The sequence below is a fragment of the Notolepis coatsorum genome, assembly GCF_963971535.1.
Source record: "Notolepis coatsorum genome assembly, chromosome: 3".
Classification (NCBI taxonomy): Eukaryota; Metazoa; Chordata; class Actinopteri; order Aulopiformes; family Paralepididae; genus Notolepis; species Notolepis coatsorum.
Genome location: NC_140167.1, coordinates 186,442,101 through 186,459,093, shown reverse-complemented (window position 1 = coordinate 186,459,093; position 16,993 = coordinate 186,442,101). Strand labels below are relative to the sequence as shown.

General features: G+C 49.9%; 1 protein-coding gene across 1 annotated transcript in view; it reads right to left on the bottom strand.

Moving 5' to 3' along the window:
- clybl (citrate lyase beta like) overlaps positions 1-16,993 on the bottom strand; it is a gene marked incomplete at both ends in the record, with an annotated part of 191,115 nt that overhangs the window by 144,841 nt on the left and 29,281 nt on the right. The window lies entirely within an intron of this gene.

Here is a 16,993-nt window from a genome sequence, read left to right as displayed (position 1 = left end):
CAGGAGGTAGGAGACAGGAGGTAGGAGACATGAGACAAGAGGTAGGAGACAGGAGACAGAAGGTAGGAGACAGAAGGTAGGAGACAGGAGACAGAAGGTAGGAGACAGGAGACAGAAGGTAGGACACAGGAGACAGGAGACAGAAGACAGAAGGTAGGAGACAGAAGGTAGGAGACATGAGACAGGAGGTAGGAGACATGAGACAGGAGACAGAAGGTAGGAGACAGGAGGTAGGAGGTAGGAGACAGAAGGTAGGAGACAGGAGGTAGGAGACAGGAGACAGAAGGTAGGAGACAGGAGACAGACGGTAGGAGACAGAAGGTAGGAGACAGGAGACAGAAGGGTAGGAGACAGGAGACAGAAGGTAGGAGACAGAAGGGAGGAGACAGGAGACAGAAGGTAGGAGACAGGAGACAGAAGGTAGGAGACAGAAGGTAGGAGACATGAGACAAGAGGTAGGAGACATGAGACAGGAGACAGGAGACAGAAGGTAGGAGACAGGAGGTAGGAGGTAGGAGACAGGAGGTATGAGACAGGAGACAAGAGGTAGGATACAGGAGACAGGAGGTAGGAGACAGGAGACAGAAGGTAGGAGACAGGAGACAGGAGACAGAAGACAGAAGGTAGGAGACAGGAGACAGGAGACAGGAGGCAGGAGGTAGGAGACAGGAGGTAGGAGACATGAGACAAGAGGTAGGAGACAGGAGACAGAAGGTAGGAGACAGGAGACAGAAGGTGGGAGACAGAAGGTAGGAGTCAGGAGACAGAAGGTAGGAGACAGGAGACAGGAGACAGAAGACAGAAGGTAGAAGACAGAAGGTAGGAGACATGAGACAAGAGGTAGGAGACAGGAGACAGGAGACAGGAGACAGGAGGCAGGAGGTAGGAGACAGGAGGTAGGAGACATGAGACAAGAGGTAGGAGACAGGAGACAGGAGACAGGAGGCAGGAGGTAGGAGACAGGAGGTAGGAGACAGGAGACAGGAGGCAGGAGACAGGAGGCAGGAGACAGGAGACAGGAGACAGGAGGTAGGAGACAGGAGACAGGAGACAGGAGACAGGATACAGGAGATAGGAGACAGAAGACAGAAGGTAGGAGACAGGAGACAGGAGGCAGGAGGTAGGAGACAGGAGACAGGAGGCAGGAGACAGGAGACAGGAGGTAGGAGGTAGGAGACAGGAGGTAGGAGACAGGAGGTAGGAGACAGGAGGTAGGAGACAGGAGGTAGGAGGTAGGAGGTAGGAGACAGGAGGTAGGAGACAGGAGACAGAAGGTAGGAGACAGGAGGTAGGAGACAGAAGGGAGGAGACAGAAGGTAGGAGACAGGAGACAGGAGGTAGGAGACAGAAGGTAGGAGACAGGAGACAGTAGGTAGGAGACAGGAGACAGGAGGTAGGAGACAGTAGGTAGGAGACATGAGACATGAGACAGGAGGTAGGAGGTAGGAGACAGGATACAGGAGGTAGGAGACAGGAGACAGGAGACAGAAGGTAGGAGACAGGAGGTAGGAGACAGGAGACAGGAGGTAGGAGACAGGAGGTAGGAGACAGGAGGTAGGAGACAGGAGGTAGGAGGTAGGAGGTAGGAGACAGAAGGTAGGAGACAGGAGACAGAAGGTAGGAGACAGGAGGTAGGAGACAGAAGGGAGGAGACAGAAGGTAGGAGACAGGAGACAGGAGGTAGGAGACAGAAGGTAGGAGACAGGAGACAGGAGGTAGGAGACAGGAGACAGGAGGTAGGAGACAGTAGGTAGGAGACATGAGACATGAGACAGGAGGTAGGAGGTAGGAGACAGGATACAGGAGGTAGGAGACAGGAGACAGGAGACAGAAGGTAGGAGACAGGAGGTAGGAGACAGGAGACAGGAGGTAGGAGACAGGAGGTAGGAGACAGGAGGTAGGAGACAGGAGACAGGAGACAGGAGACAGGAGGCAGGAGGTAGGAGACAGGAGGTAGGAGACATGAGACAAGAGGTAGGAGACAGGAGACAGGAGACAGGAGGCAGGAGGTAGGAGACAGGAGGTAGGAGACAGGAGACAGGAGGCAGGAGACAGGAGGCAGGAGACAGGAGACAGGAGACAGGAGGTAGGAGACAGGAGACAGGAGACAGGAGACAGGATACAGGAGATAGGAGACAGAAGACAGAAGGTAGGAGACAGGAGACAGGAGGCAGGAGGTAGGAGACAGGAGACAGGAGACAGGAGACAGGATACAGGAGATAGGAGACAGAAGACAGTAGGTAGGAGACAGGAGACAGGAGGTAGGAGACAGTAGGTAGGAGACATGAGACATGAGACAGGAGGTAGGAGGTAGGAGACAGGATACAGGAGGTAGGAGACAGGAGACAGGAGACAGAAGGTAGGAGACAGGAGGTAGGAGACAGGAGACAGGAGGTAGGAGACAGGAGGTAGGAGACAGGAGGTAGGAGACAGGAGGTAGGAGGTAGGAGGTAGGAGACAGAAGGTAGGAGACAGGAGACAGAAGGTAGGAGACAGGAGGTAGGAGACAGAAGGGAGGAGACAGAAGGTAGGAGACAGGAGACAGGAGGTAGGAGACAGAAGGTAGGAGACAGGAGACAGGAGGTAGGAGACAGGAGACAGGAGGTAGGAGACAGTAGGTAGGAGACATGAGACATGAGACAGGAGGTAGGAGGTAGGAGACAGGATACAGGAGGTAGGAGACAGGAGACAGGAGACAGAAGGTAGGAGGTAGGAGACAGATGGTAGGAGACAGAAGGTAGGAGACAGGAGACAGAAGGTAGGAGACAGGAGGTAGGAGACAGGAGACAGGAGGTAGGATACATGAGACAGGAGGTAGGAGACAGGAGGTAGGAGGCAGGAGACATGAGGTAGGAGACAGGAGGTAGGAGACAGAAGAAATGAGACAGGAGGTAGGAGACAGGAGACATGAGGTAGGAGACAGGAGGTAGGAGACAGGAGACAGGAGACATGAGGTAGGAGACAGGAGGTAGGAGACAGGAGGTAGGAGACAGGAGACATGAGGTAGGAGACAGGAGGTAGGAGACAGGAGACAGGAGGCAGGATACAGGAGACAGGAGACAGGAGACAGGAGACATGAGGTAGGAGACATGAGGTAGGAGACAGGAGGTAGGAGACATGAGGTAGGAGACAGAAGGTAGGAGACAGGAGGTAGGATACAGGAGGTAGGAGACAGAAGGTAGGAGACAGGAGACAGAGGTAGGAGACAGAAGGTAGGAGATAGGAGACAGAAGGTAGGAGACAGGAGACAGGAGGTAGGAGACAGGAGGTAGGAGACAGGAGACAGGAGACAGGAGGTAGGAGACAGGAGGCAGAAGGTAGGAGACAGGAGACAGGAGACAGGAGGTAGGAGACAGGATGCAGGAGACAGGAGGTAGGAGACAGGAGGTAGGAGACAGGATGCAGGAGACAGGAGACAGGAGACAGGAGGTAGGAGGTAGGAGACAGGAGACAGAATGCAGGAGACAGGAGACAGGAGACAGGAGGTAGGAGACAGAATGCAGGAGACAGGAGACAGGAGGTAGGAGACAGGAGGTAGGAGACAGGAGACAGGAGGTAGGAGACAGGAGGTAGGAGACAGGAGACAGGAGGTAGGAGACATAAGGCAGGAGACAGGAGGTAGGAGGCAAGAGACAGGAGACAGAAGGTAGGAGACAGGAGACAGGAGGTAGGAGACAGGAGACAGGAGGTAGGAGGCAGGAGACAGGAGGTAGGAGACAGGAGGTTGGAGGCAGAAGGTAGGAGACAGGAGACAGGAGGTAGGAGACAGGAGGTAGGAGACAGGAGACAGGAGGTTGGAGGCAGAAGGTAGGAGACAGGAGACAGGAGGTAGGAGACAGGAGACAGAAGGTAGGAGACAGGAGACAGGAGGTAGGAGACAGGAGACAAGAGGTAGGAGACAGGAGACAGGAGGCAGGAGGTAGGAGACAGGAGGTAGGAGACAGGAGACAGGAGGCAGGAGACAGGAGACAGGAGACAGAAGGTTGAAGGCAGGAGGCAGATGCCGATGAAAAGGACAGGCCGGCAGGATACAGGTCAACAGGCAGGACAGTTTACTGTCTACTCAAACTGAAGACAGGCAGGTAGAGCTACTAACTAGTAGCGGCTACATTTACATTTAGTCATTTTATCCAAAGCGACTTACAAGTTCTGTGGCTTTAAAAAGAAAAAGAAAAAAAGGGTCAAGCTCTGGCTGATGGAGAATATAGATACATAGAAGCGGTAGCTCAACAGTAGAGAAACATTAGTTTGAGTAGTATTTCTTATGTATCTGAAATGCAGGTACTATTGTCATACTGTAGGTGACTATGTTTTTTTAAGATGTTTTCATGTAAATATCTGTATCTGTTTTGTGTATTGTATTGTCCCAGTAACAGCAAGGACCATGATGGAAATATGTCCTTGACTTTATCATGTTATCCATGACACTGAATTAAAGTTTTTATATGACTCATGCTTTTGTAAAATAAACTAAACTAAACTAAAACAAGTCAGCAGGAAGGTTAGTCGTTTTAGGCCATGGTTAGACTAGGTGTTTTTGTTTTTGTTTTGAATACGTTTTGAATACGTTTGCTGTCCCTGTTACATAGAAATGCTGTTTTGGCAGGAAAACGCGTTGCCCTAGCGGGAACGCTGAAAAGGTGTTTTCGTTTTGTATACTCGCCAAAACTAGCCGAGAACGTGTCGTGTAATCTGCGCGGAGCCGGTGTTGCTCAACGCCCATGCGCAGTAGATACCCACATCTGCGTGCCCTCACCAACGTCCGGTGACAACAGAGCTATAGCTGCAGCTACCATGTGTTGTCAAGTTATTATAAGGACCCCAGTCCAAGCTACAACAGTCTGCATTCCCTTAACAATTGTTTGTATTGAGCCGTATTGTATTGTACCCATTCTGCAATATGTTAAATAAAGTTTACATCCATTCATTCTGCTAGCATTAACGATTGCATGAGCAACTGGCTAACGTGAGCTAACGTTAGCTACCTACCGTAGCTACCAGACCCTGTTAGCTCAGAGCCCCTCTTTCAACATAACAAGCATTAAACAAAATGGCCCAGTCATCTATTCACTTTTGTTTAATACATGAGGCGTTGTCTCTAATGTTATCTAGCTACTGATAGCTCCCGATATAAGTTTGGTGCTGGCTGGCTAATAACGTAAGCTAACGTTAGCTGCTAGCCACAATGCTATACTGTTATACTGGCATATTCCATTCACATTAGCATGTAAGCTAACAAAATTCGCGCCGATGAGACTAAACTCCGCTTTTGGTGTTCAATTGTGTTGATGTTAGTTTTGTTTCATCAACAAATGAGAGGCAGAACACACAGTGAATGTATCCGTTTTGTTTATTGCATGTTCTTTGCTGAAAAATAAGTGCTACAGTGGCTAAATAGCTCATGCAGGCATTTAAAGATGGCGGCGTGTTGACATTTCTTTGCAGGAAGTGTATTGGCACATTCAAGTTCTGATTGGTTGACAATTGCCTTCATGTTCGCCACCTACTGCTAGAGCCATATGGAATCCGTTTTATTTTTTTCCAAATTCCATTTTATTTTTTTCCAAATTCCGTTTTTTCCGTTTTAATATTTCAGAATTCTGTATTTTGCTTTGTACGCTCATTTTACCATCAGAAATAGTGTCTAATAAGTGGGAATGAATAAATGTCCACAATTTAATAAGATATAACAGTCCATTTAATAGGGCTGTCTTAAATACTTCGAAGCTTCGTTCGATGGGCATGGGATTCGAATATGAAAATAAAATTTGATTATTAAAAAATATAAAAATATAAATTATATATATATTTTTTTTGCTAAATCAACTCTGCCTCTCTTTGTTAATTACAACAAGCAATGCTGTTTGTTATTTAAGATGAGGTCGGACTCGGCACTGACAGATTTGTGTTCATTGTGCTGCTTTTATAAAGCCTCAAATGACGGCTTACAATATTTCATGAAAGCAAAGTGTTTTGTTTGTCTAAAATTTAAAAGGGTTTAAACTTTACAGCACTGACAAAGTTGAACAACGTGCTGTACAAGTCCCAAAAAAAAATAAAAATAAAAAAATATTATAATTTTTTTTTATTTTTTTTTATTTCTTTTACAGTTGATTCCATTTTTATTGCTCAATTCCGCGATTCCGTCCGCGATTCCGTGATCGCGGATTTCATATGGCTCTACCTACTGCCACCTACTGCTTTGGCACTGTACTACATCACTGTGCTCAGGTGACAAAACGAAAGTACTCAGGTTGCAAAACGAATGTCTGACTCGCCTACCGCTACGTTGCGACCTGGAAAAGCAAAACTCATCTTCAAAACGAAATGAAAACATCAGTCAGTCTAACCGCAGCCTTAAGGCCCTCCCATAGTCGAGCAGACTGTACACAGAGCAGACTCCGCGGAGGTCCGCGCGGACTCTTTGAGCTTTTGATCTCAGCGGACGTCCGCGCGTCAGAAAATAGGAGCTTCGCACTTTGCACTCTGCTATGGGTCTGCTTTGACTCCCTTTGAGTCCGCGCAGACCTCCGCGGAGTTGCTCTGTGTACAGTCTGCTCGACTATGGGAGGGCCTTTAGACAGAGCAGGCTATGAGCACTGACTGACTGACTGACTGGGGGAATAGAAGATAAATACACATGGGGGTAATGACAATAGACAACAGCTGGGGGTAATGACATTAGACAACAGCTGGGGGTAATGACAATAGACAACAGCTGGGGGTAATGACAAGATTGACAGATTGACGGCAGCTGGTGATACACAGAGCACACGAGGGAGACACATGGGGACATCTGCAGGACCAGGGTGGAAACACAAGAGGAGAGAGACCAGGGGCAGATAGAGACCAGGGGCAGAGAGAGACCAGGGGCAGAGAGAGACCAGGGAGAGACCAGGGGCAGAGAGAGACCAGGGGCAGATAGAGACCAGGGGCAGAGAGAGACCAGGGGCAGAGAGAGACCAGGGAGAGACCAGGGGCAGAGAGAGACCAGGGGCAGATAGAGACCAGGGGCAGAGAGAGACCAGGGGCAGAGAGAGACCAGGGAGAGACCAGGGGCAGAGATAGACCAGGGGCAGAGAGAGACCAGGGGCAGAGAGAGACCAGGGAGAGACCAGGGGCAGAGATAGACCAGGGGCAGAGAGATACCAGCGAGAGACCAGGGAGAGACCAGGGGCAGAGAGAGACCAGGGAGAGACCAGGGGCAGAGAGAGACCAGGGGCAGAGAGAGACCAGGGAGAGACCAGGGGCAAAGAGAGACCAGAGAGAGACCAGGGGCAGAGAGAGACCAGGGGCAGAGAGAGACCAGGGGCAGAGAGAGACCAGGGAGAGACCAGGGGCAGAGAGAGACCAGAGAGAGACCAGGGGCAGAGAGAGACCAGGGGCAGAGAGAGACCAGAGAGAGACCAGGGGCAGAGAGAGACCAGGGGCAGATAGAGACCAGGGGCAGAGAGAGACCAGGGAGAGACCAGGGGCAGAGAGAGACCAGGGGCAGATAGAGACCAGGGGCAGAGAGAGACCATGGAGAGACCAGGGGCAGAGAGAGACCAGGGAGAGACCAGGGGAAGAGAGAGACCAGGGGCAGAGAGAGACCAGGGAGAGACCAGGGGCAGAGAGAGACCAGGGGCAGAGAGAGACAAGAGAGAGACCAGGGGCAGAGAGAGACCAGGGGCAGAGACCAGGGAGAGACCAGGGGCAGATAGAGACCAGGGAGAGACCAGGGGCAGAGAGAGACCAGGGAGAGACCAGGGGCAGAGAGAGACCAGGGGCAGAGAGAGACCGGGGGCAGATAGAGACCAGGGGCAGAGAGAGACCAGGGAGCAGGGCTCCAGACTAACTTTTTTCACCACCGTCCCAGAACCGTCCCGAAATACAATTTTAACCGTCCCAAAGTGAATGTAACCGTCCCAAAAATACCAGTGCATACATTTATTTTTTTTAATTAAATTATATAAATTATACTTTTTTTTTATTTTTTTTATACAGCTACTGTTTTATATATACTGTTTTTTAGTAATAACTAGAAAGTAATGGTATTTATTCAACAACAGGTGATTGATTATGATACTAATACAAATCTATACACCGAGTATGGGGCTGCAGCACTGCAGATATACCCTACTCCAACGATCCACACGGACATTACACGGTGTTGCACTCGTTACCAAGTGGCTCTGCAGATATACCCTACTCAGCTACAAGGCTCCGTTGGAGAGGATCTATTCTGTTGTGATTTTTGCACAATAAATATTCAACATTCTCTTTTGAGACTCCGCCTCAGACTCTTATCATTTGGCACTAAAAGCTAAACATTGTCACCGATATGGCTGTCCGCAACATGTCATTAATTGTGTACGCGAGGTGGTTCAGTGACGACGCTAACATGTGCTAGGTTAGCTAGCATGTAGCTGCAGATGGAAAGACTAACTTTACTGGTGAAAATGTGATTTACGTTGGAATACTCCTTTGCCAACTTGCTGTACTTTGCTTGCAGGTCTGCAGCCATTATTGCTGGATTATGAATAGTCCCAACTTTAGCCAAGGTAACGTTAAGCTAAAACTAGCTCTTCAGCTAATGCTAACACCAGCAATCGAACCCATCAGAGCTCCCCGTCACACTGCTCTGTCGGGAGGATGGCATTTAAGAAAGTATCTGCTGTTAAAATGACAAACAGCATTGACACTTTAATTCACGGTCGGTTAAACACACGTTTGTTTTATAATGCTCACAGCAGACCGCAGTGTTGTTGATAAATTACGTGGGGATTTAAGTTCCGCAAAAAAAGGTTCCGCACCGTTGCAATCGTACAGTGCACAGCGCGTACTGTACCGGAGGAGAGGTGGGTAGGAACTTGATGCTGGATGAGCGTATTGCTGCGTTGGGAAGCGGAGATAGTCATTGGATTTGGCAAATCACGCTACGTTTAGACTTCAGTGAACTTAGTCAGCACGAGACATTAACCATTTGACAGCAATATATGCGCGCACTGACAGTCGTCCAATTGACATTTCCTGTGAAAAAAAATCCTCTCTGTCCCGGATGCGTCCCAGCAAAGATTTCTGTTCGTCCCAAATCAATATTTGATCGTCCCCGGGACGACGGGACATCGTTAGTCTCGAGCCCTGCCAGGGAGAGACCAGGGGCAGAGAGAGACCAGGGGCAGAGAGAGACCAGGGAGACACCAGGGGCAGAGAGAGACCAGGGGCAGAGAGAGACCAGGGGCAGAGAGAGACCAGGGAGAGACCAGGGGCAGAGATAGACCAGGGGCAGAGAGAGACCAGGGAGAGACCAGGGGCAGAGAGAGACCAGGGGCAGATAGAGACCAGGGGCAGAGAGAGACCAGGGGCAGAGAGAGACCAGGGAGAGACCAGGGGCAGATAGAGACCAGAGAGAGACCAGGGAGAGACCAGGGAGAGACCAGGGAGAGACCAGGGAGAGACCAGGGGCAGAGAGAGACCAGGGGCAGAGAGAGACCAGGGAGAGACCAGGGGCAGAGAGAGACCAGGGAGAGACCAGGGGCAGAGAGATACCAGGGGCAGAGAGAGACCAGGGAGAGACCAGGGAGAGACCAGGGGCAGAGAGAGACCAGAGAGAGACCAGAGAGAGACCAGGTGCAGAGAGAGACCAGGGAGAGACCAGAGAGAGACCAGGGGCAGAGAGAGACCAGGGGCAGAGAGAGACCAGGGGCAGATAGAGACCAGGGGCAGAGAGAGACCAGGGAGAGACCAGGGGCAGAGAGAGACCAGGTAGAGACCAGGGGCAGAGAGAGACCAGGGGCAGAGAGAGACCAGGGAGAGACCAGGGGCAGAGAGAGACCAGGGAGAGACCAGGGGCAGAGAGAGACCAGGGGCAGAGAGAGACCAGAGAGAGACCAGGGGCAGAGAGAGACCAGGGGCAGAGATAGACCAGGGGCAGAGAGAGACCAGGGGCAGAGAGAGACCAGAGAGAGACCAAGGGCAGAGATAGACCAGGGGCAGAGAGAGACCAGGGGCAGAGAGAGACCAGGGGCAGAGAGAGACCAGGGGCAGATAGAGACCAGGGAGAGACCAGGGAGAGACCAGGGGCAGAGAGAGACCAGGGGCAGAGAGATACCAGGGAGAGACCAGGGAGAGACCAGGGGCAGAGAGAGACCAGGGAGAGACCAGGGAGAGACCAGGGGCAGAGAGAGACCAGGGGCAGAGAGAGACCAGGGAGAGACCAGGGGCAGAGAGAGACCAGGGAGAGACCAGGGGCAGAGAGAGACCAGGGGCAGAGAGAGACCAGGGAGAGACCAGGGGCAGAGAGAGACCAGGGAGAGACCAGGGAGAGACCAGAGAGAGACCAGGGGCAGAGAGAGACCAGGGAGAGACCAGGGGCAGAGAGAGACCAGAGAGAGACCAGATAGAGAGAGAGACCAGAGAGAGACCAGGGGCAGAGAGAGACCAGGGAGAGACCAGGGGCAGAGAGAGACCAGGGGCAGAGAGAGACCAGGGGCAGAGAGAGACCAGGGGCAGAGAGAGACCAGGGAGAGACCAGGGGCAGAGAGAGACCAGAGAGAGACCAGGGGCAGAGAGAGACCAGGGGCAGAGAGAGACCAGGGGCAGAGAGAGACCAGGGGCAGAGAGAGACCAGGGAGAGACCAGGGGCAGATAGATACCAGAGAGAGACCAGATAGAGAGAGAGACCAGAGAGAGACCAGGGGCAGAGAGACCAGGGAGAGACCAGGGGCAGAGAGAGACCAGGGGCAGAGAGAGACCAGGGGCAGAGAGAGACCAGGGGCAGAGAGAGACCAGGGAGAGACCAGGGGCAGAGAGAGACCAGAGAGAGACCAGGGGCAGAGAGAGACCAGGGGCAGAGAGAGACCAGGGGCAGAGAGAGACCAGGGGCAGAGAGAGACCAGGGAGAGACCAGGGGCAGAGAGAGACCAGATAGAGACCAGGGGCAGAGAGAGACCAGGGGCAGAGAGAAACCAGAGAGAGACCAGGGGCAGAGAGAGACCAGGGGCAGAGAGAGACCAGGGAGAGACCAGGGGCAGAGAGACACCGGGGGCAGAGAGAGACCAGGGGCAGAGAGAGACCAGGGGCAGAGAGAAACCAGAGAGAGACCAGGGGCAGAGAGAGACCAGGGGCAGATAGAGACCAGGGAGAGACCAGGGGCAGAGAGAGACCAGGGGCAGAGAGAGACCAGGGAGAGACCAGGGGCAGAGAGAGACCAGGGGCAGAGAGAGACCAGGGGCAGAGAGAGACCAGGGGCAGATAGAGACCAGGGGCAGATATAGACCAGGGGCAGAGAGAGACCAGGGAGAGACCAGGGGCATATAGAGACCAGGGGCAGAGAGAGACCAGGGGCAGAGAGAGACCAGGGGCAGATAGAGACCAGGGAGAGACCAGGGGCAGAGAGAGACCAGGGGCAGATAGAGACCAGGGAGAGACCAGGGGCAGAGAGAGACCAGAGAGAGACCAGAGAGAGACCAGGGAGAGACCATGGGCAGAGAGAGACCAGAGAGAGATCAGGGGCAGAGAGAGACCAGGAGCAGAGAGAGACCAGGGGCAGTTAGCAGGACAGTCTAAGGTTGCAGATACAATTTTGGGGGGTAATAAATAAAGGTGAGGGAGGAAATTGATGTTGCGACGCATAAACAAACAAACCCGCTGTTCCCAGAAAGCTGTCGGAGGGTGTGAAATAAAATGGTTGAAAAGTCATCAATATTTATCTGCTTTCGGTGCCCCCCTCCCCGTCTCACACCTCCTCCCGGAGCAGAGAGGAGGGCTGGAACACAGTCCCTGTGCCGTTCCTCCTCTCTCAGCGTGACGCTGTATGTTTTTATACAGCGCCTCAGGTCTGAGCACACGACTGGATGACCGAGAAATGTGGAAAAATTAACCACAAACACACAGAACAGGCGGGGGGACGGAATGAAACACTTGCTTTTTCATCCCCCCTCTGTCCCACCCCCGCTCTCTTTGCTCGCGCCCTCAAGCAAGTCTGTACTCTGGGCTGGTGGGATATCCCCCAGATTAGATGAGCTGGTGGTTGCTGAACTGACCTCACTGTGGGACTTCAACTGGACCGAGGGCTCGCCTCTCCGTCACACCCGGGGGAGCAGGAGGCACTCGATGGGGTGGGTACCACCTTGATGAACTTTGTCTAATAACAGTGGGGTTTCCCCTTGAGGATGAGGGAGCGGGAATGTCTTGAGTCTTCTGTTGTCCTGGACCCTTGAGGGTCTAGCCAAGTCATCATTTGGTCGTCCTCAGACGAGCTTGACAACGGAGTCTCTCCAGTCTTCTCAGTCGTCCATACATCCAGCAAGCTCCACAGAATTCTCCACTCTTGCATCTAAATGGTAAATGGCTGCTTTTTTTTATATAGCGCTTTTATCCAAAGCGCTTTACAATTTGTTCCTCACATTTTTACCCATTCACTCACACATTCACACACCGACGGCGGAGGGAACCATGCAAGGTGCCAACCTGCTCATCGGGAGCAATTAGGGGTTAAGTATCTTGCTCAAGGACACATCAACACGCTGCCCGGGAGGAGCGGGAATTGAACCGGGAACCTCCGGATTGCCAGACGACTGCTCTACCTCCTGAGCCACCTCCTGAGCCATGTGCTCTCCTAAGCACATCCACCTATGTCGGCGTGGGACGTCCTCTGGATCGACGCCCGTGTGATGGATCCCACAGCACCATCCTGCTGGCTGGAAGCTCTCTATGTCTGTGGCAATGGCCGGCAGGTTTCATCCTCCTGGCCGCCACTTTCTCACTCAGCCTTGGTAGCCCCCCATATACGTAAGTACAGGGTAATGTTGCCAACAAACAAACTGAGTCGCAACATTGAGCTATACGGGAATCTCCCACAATGCCTCTTGGTCGCAGTGTCATCACGGCATGTATGGATCAAGGGTCCGACTCCAGCTGGACCAGAATCCATGTGACCAGACAAAATAAAACAAGTAGGGATGAGAATGGGCAGGGCCCTCCTGATGGCAGGTTGTCTAACCAGTTCACTGTGGCTCATTGGCAGCTTGGTCTGAATGCGTTATAAACAGCTTGGAGACAATATTTATTAAGAGCTAAAGCTTAGTTAGCAGTGGCTATATTGTCATAAGGATAGCATCCCTGCTCTAACCGCCTGTCACTCATCATCTCTCGCTAGCAGGGCTAAAAATAAACAAGCTATGTGCAGGCAGCCAGGAGAACCTATTTCCTTGTATATACATTATTTATTAAATGACTAATAACAACATTGGAGTGTGTCTATACATTTCATGATAGTTAATTTCCTTATTAGTTTCATAAAAGCAATAGCTCACTTCAGGCTGTGATATATTGTGATTATAGCACAGCTAAGGGGGTTGTCAGCCCTCCGCGAATAACACCCCTTAGCTGTGATATAATAACAATAATAATATAAGTACCACAGGCACAGCCTGTTCTGAGCTATTGCTTAATCATATCAGAAGCCCTGGATGAAGACAATGTGTTGCAGGAAACCAAAATAACTTGGTAAACAAGTGTTTGTGTAACATTAGCTTACATTAGCTGCTAACATCTGCTTCTAGTCCCCCAAACAGCACTGACAAAGCAGTTCTGGTGAATGTACAGTAGTTTGTCTCCATCATCAATGAGTAGGCCTAACTGACATATTCTCCATTAATTTCCACGTCATCTCTCGGCGGTGGCTATACCAGCTGCCTTGCTGACCAGCTAGGGCTGTGCTGCTAGCTGGCTGCCTGGTAACATTAGCAAGCAAATGAACATGTCAGCAGACCTGAAGGAGACCTTTCAAGGGGAGATTTCTCACTTCCTGTAATGCTTCATGTGAGCTACACAAGGCATGGCATTGGCAGGCTGACCCCATTATTTGGCCCCTATAAACAAAACAGGTTTGTTTGTCCAGTGATCTCACAGGATTCTTTTTTAACCCTAGCTCTATTTCTTACTTATCAATCATGATGGTGATTGGTAGAGTCCTATCTCAACACCACCTAAGCTGTTCCTCATACTAGCTTGGGCTAGTTAGCAGAGGTGTGGACTCGAGTCACTTGACTTGGACTCGAGTCAGACTCGAGTCACGGATTTGATGACTTTAGACTTGACTTGACTGAATAAAAAAATACTTGCAACTCTTTGACTTTAACACCAATGACTCGTGACTTCACTTGGACTTGAGCCTTTTGACTTGAGAAGACTTGATACCTTCCCCCATGCCCAACGATTAAAAACGATGTTATTAAATGTGCCGTGAATTAATTAATTTCCAGCTAATCGACACTTAATTTCCCAGATCCACTTTGTTTGAAACAATCCGACAGCATCTAATCAAGTTGCGCGAGAGAACCACACAAAGAAGAAGTAACGTTATAATTCAGAAAGACGGATCCAGTGGAAAAATTATACCAAAGATTATTTCGTTTGCTTATAAAAACTACGTGGTGGTCAACAAAAAACGAATTGCAGTATGGAAAACGTGCCGGTCGAATCACAGACGGAGACGCAACAACTTCCAACTTCGTTCGACATTTGAAGCTGCACAAGAACGGTACAGTAAGTAACTTGGCTTGCTAGCTACAGTAGTTAAATCAATGAGCCATCGACACAGTCAGTGTGGTAACGTTATTTGCATCCAAGATTGATACACGGCTGGCTAGGCAGTTGGTAGTCATAGTCTTGTCTTATAAAATAAATAAACAATCAGCAATGTCTCGCTTGATGAATGGCCAGCAGTAGCCTAACTACTGCTGCTCCTAAAAAAAACTATTTACAAACGTTCACGTTACTGTAACGTTAACACTTTGACTGCCGGAAAACGCTTTAGAGCGTCATTCCCGGCCATGCTCAAGTTGCCGGAGGACGCTGTACAGCGTCCTTATATCAATATTTCAAAAATCTGCGATCGGATTCATATTTCCCCTCCGCTGGCCTGAGATCCACCAGGAGGACCCACTGAGCTCTCTGGCGGTTCAGGAGCGCCATCTGGTGGCCGATCGGCGCAATCGCCAAACAGGAAGTGCTATGGAGGTTGTGCTGGTCGACCATATTACTTCCGGGCACTCTGTTTGGCTCACGGGACTCGATCTCGACACAATACATAGCGATCGATTGCCAATAACTCGATAAACAACATGATTTGGACATATATACTATTATACAAGCTGGAAATGGACCCGATATTTCTACATACCATAATAGGTAAATGACTGTTCCACGCTCATCGCCCAACGGCGCGAGGAGGATACGGTAAGATTCAGCGTTATTTTTGATCGTATTCCATATAAACTGTTATGATGAACATATCACCCACACTAGATGAATGATATAACGCTGCCCACGGAATTATAAACGATCCCCCGCCCATCCGGTCATCATCAGATCATACGTAGATCATTCTAGAAGTACGTCCAATTGAAATTTTTTATATCGCCCCGATTGCCATCAAACTGTATTTCATCATCAATATAGATCGCTAACGCTGTGGCGTCCTTGACGAAGACGGACAGGAGCACTTGGATTGGTCCCCTGGCGTGGCTCACATTGACGCCTGTCTGCTCCCGGCTGCCCTTGGGGGGGAAGGACGACGGGATGGGTTAATCGCAGATACAAATTGCATGCATGCATCGCATGTGTGCCGATTGATGACCTCTGAGCAGGTCCTAAATTATTATTAATGCATTTGGGGCTATATATCACGTTCTGGAGAAAGCTGCAAGAAAGAGATGAAAACATACTTATACATTAGACCATACTTTACTATGAATATGTGAATGAAAAGTTTAACGTTGCTACACAATGCACAATACATATAGGACTTTGAATGGGCCCTAATAATGGCAATGTAGCAATAGAATTTAAAAAGTTATAGCCATGCAAAGAAGGGGTACTTCTCCATAGACAAATAGAGCCGGCAACCTATGGTATATAATGAATTTAACCCATGGCACCCAAAGTGTTAACCACAGAGAGAGAGAGAGAGAGAGAGAGAGAGAGAGAGAGAGAGAGAGGAGAGAGAGAGAGAGAGAGAGAGAGAGAGAGCAGAGAGAGAGATAGAGAGAGAGAGAGAGAGAGAGGAGAGAGAGAGAGAGAGAGAGAGAGAGAGAGAGAGAGAGAAAGAGAGAGAGAGAGAGAGAGAGAGAGAGGAGAGAGAGAGAGAGAGAGAGAGAGAGAGAGAGAGAGAGAAAAGAAAGGGGAAAAAGTACTCGCATACAAATTAGAATAACTTGTGTCCTAGAGCAGGCCAGCCGGTTTGTTTTTGTTGTCATATTGATGTGCCTTTCTCATGGCTACCCATGTATTTCCATGGAATTATTGGAAGTTTATTTGGCAAGTAATAAATAGACATTTTAAAAACAATTCATGCATTACATTGTGTAAATGTAATATATTATTACTGTTGTTAATATGGTACTACATTTGGTGAAGTGCGCATTATGACTTGTTTAGGACTCAAAACTCAAAGGTTAGGACTTGGGACTCGACTTGGGACTTGTCAGTATTGACTTGGGGACTTGACTCGGGACTTGCTTGTCTTGACTCGGGACTTGAGTACCAAGACTTGAGACTGACTTGAGACTTGCAAAACAATGACTTGGTCCCACCTCTGCTAGTTAGCCACAAATCAACGTACAGTAAGGTCACCGTCTGTACAAGCTCGTTGTGAAATACACAGTAGATAGCTAGTAGCTTGTACGGACAGGAGCTCGGTCTCCATTGGTTTTGCATTGTATTGTGGCCAGAGCTAGTATGAGGAACAACAAGGAAAAGAAAGAACTCTACATCAACATCCATCCTCATTGGTAAGAAAATAAATAGGGCTAGGGTTCAAATAAATCTGAACTATGTTGTCCTGGAGAAACTCCATTAGCATCCATTGGTGCAGCTGTGAATGGATTATATCGAGTATCTCTGGTGTCCCCATCAAATCCTGCATCACCTACAAAACCCTCCTGCTCACTTACAAGTCCCTCCATGCTTCTGGCACCTCAGTTCCTCCTCCACCCCCCCACACTCG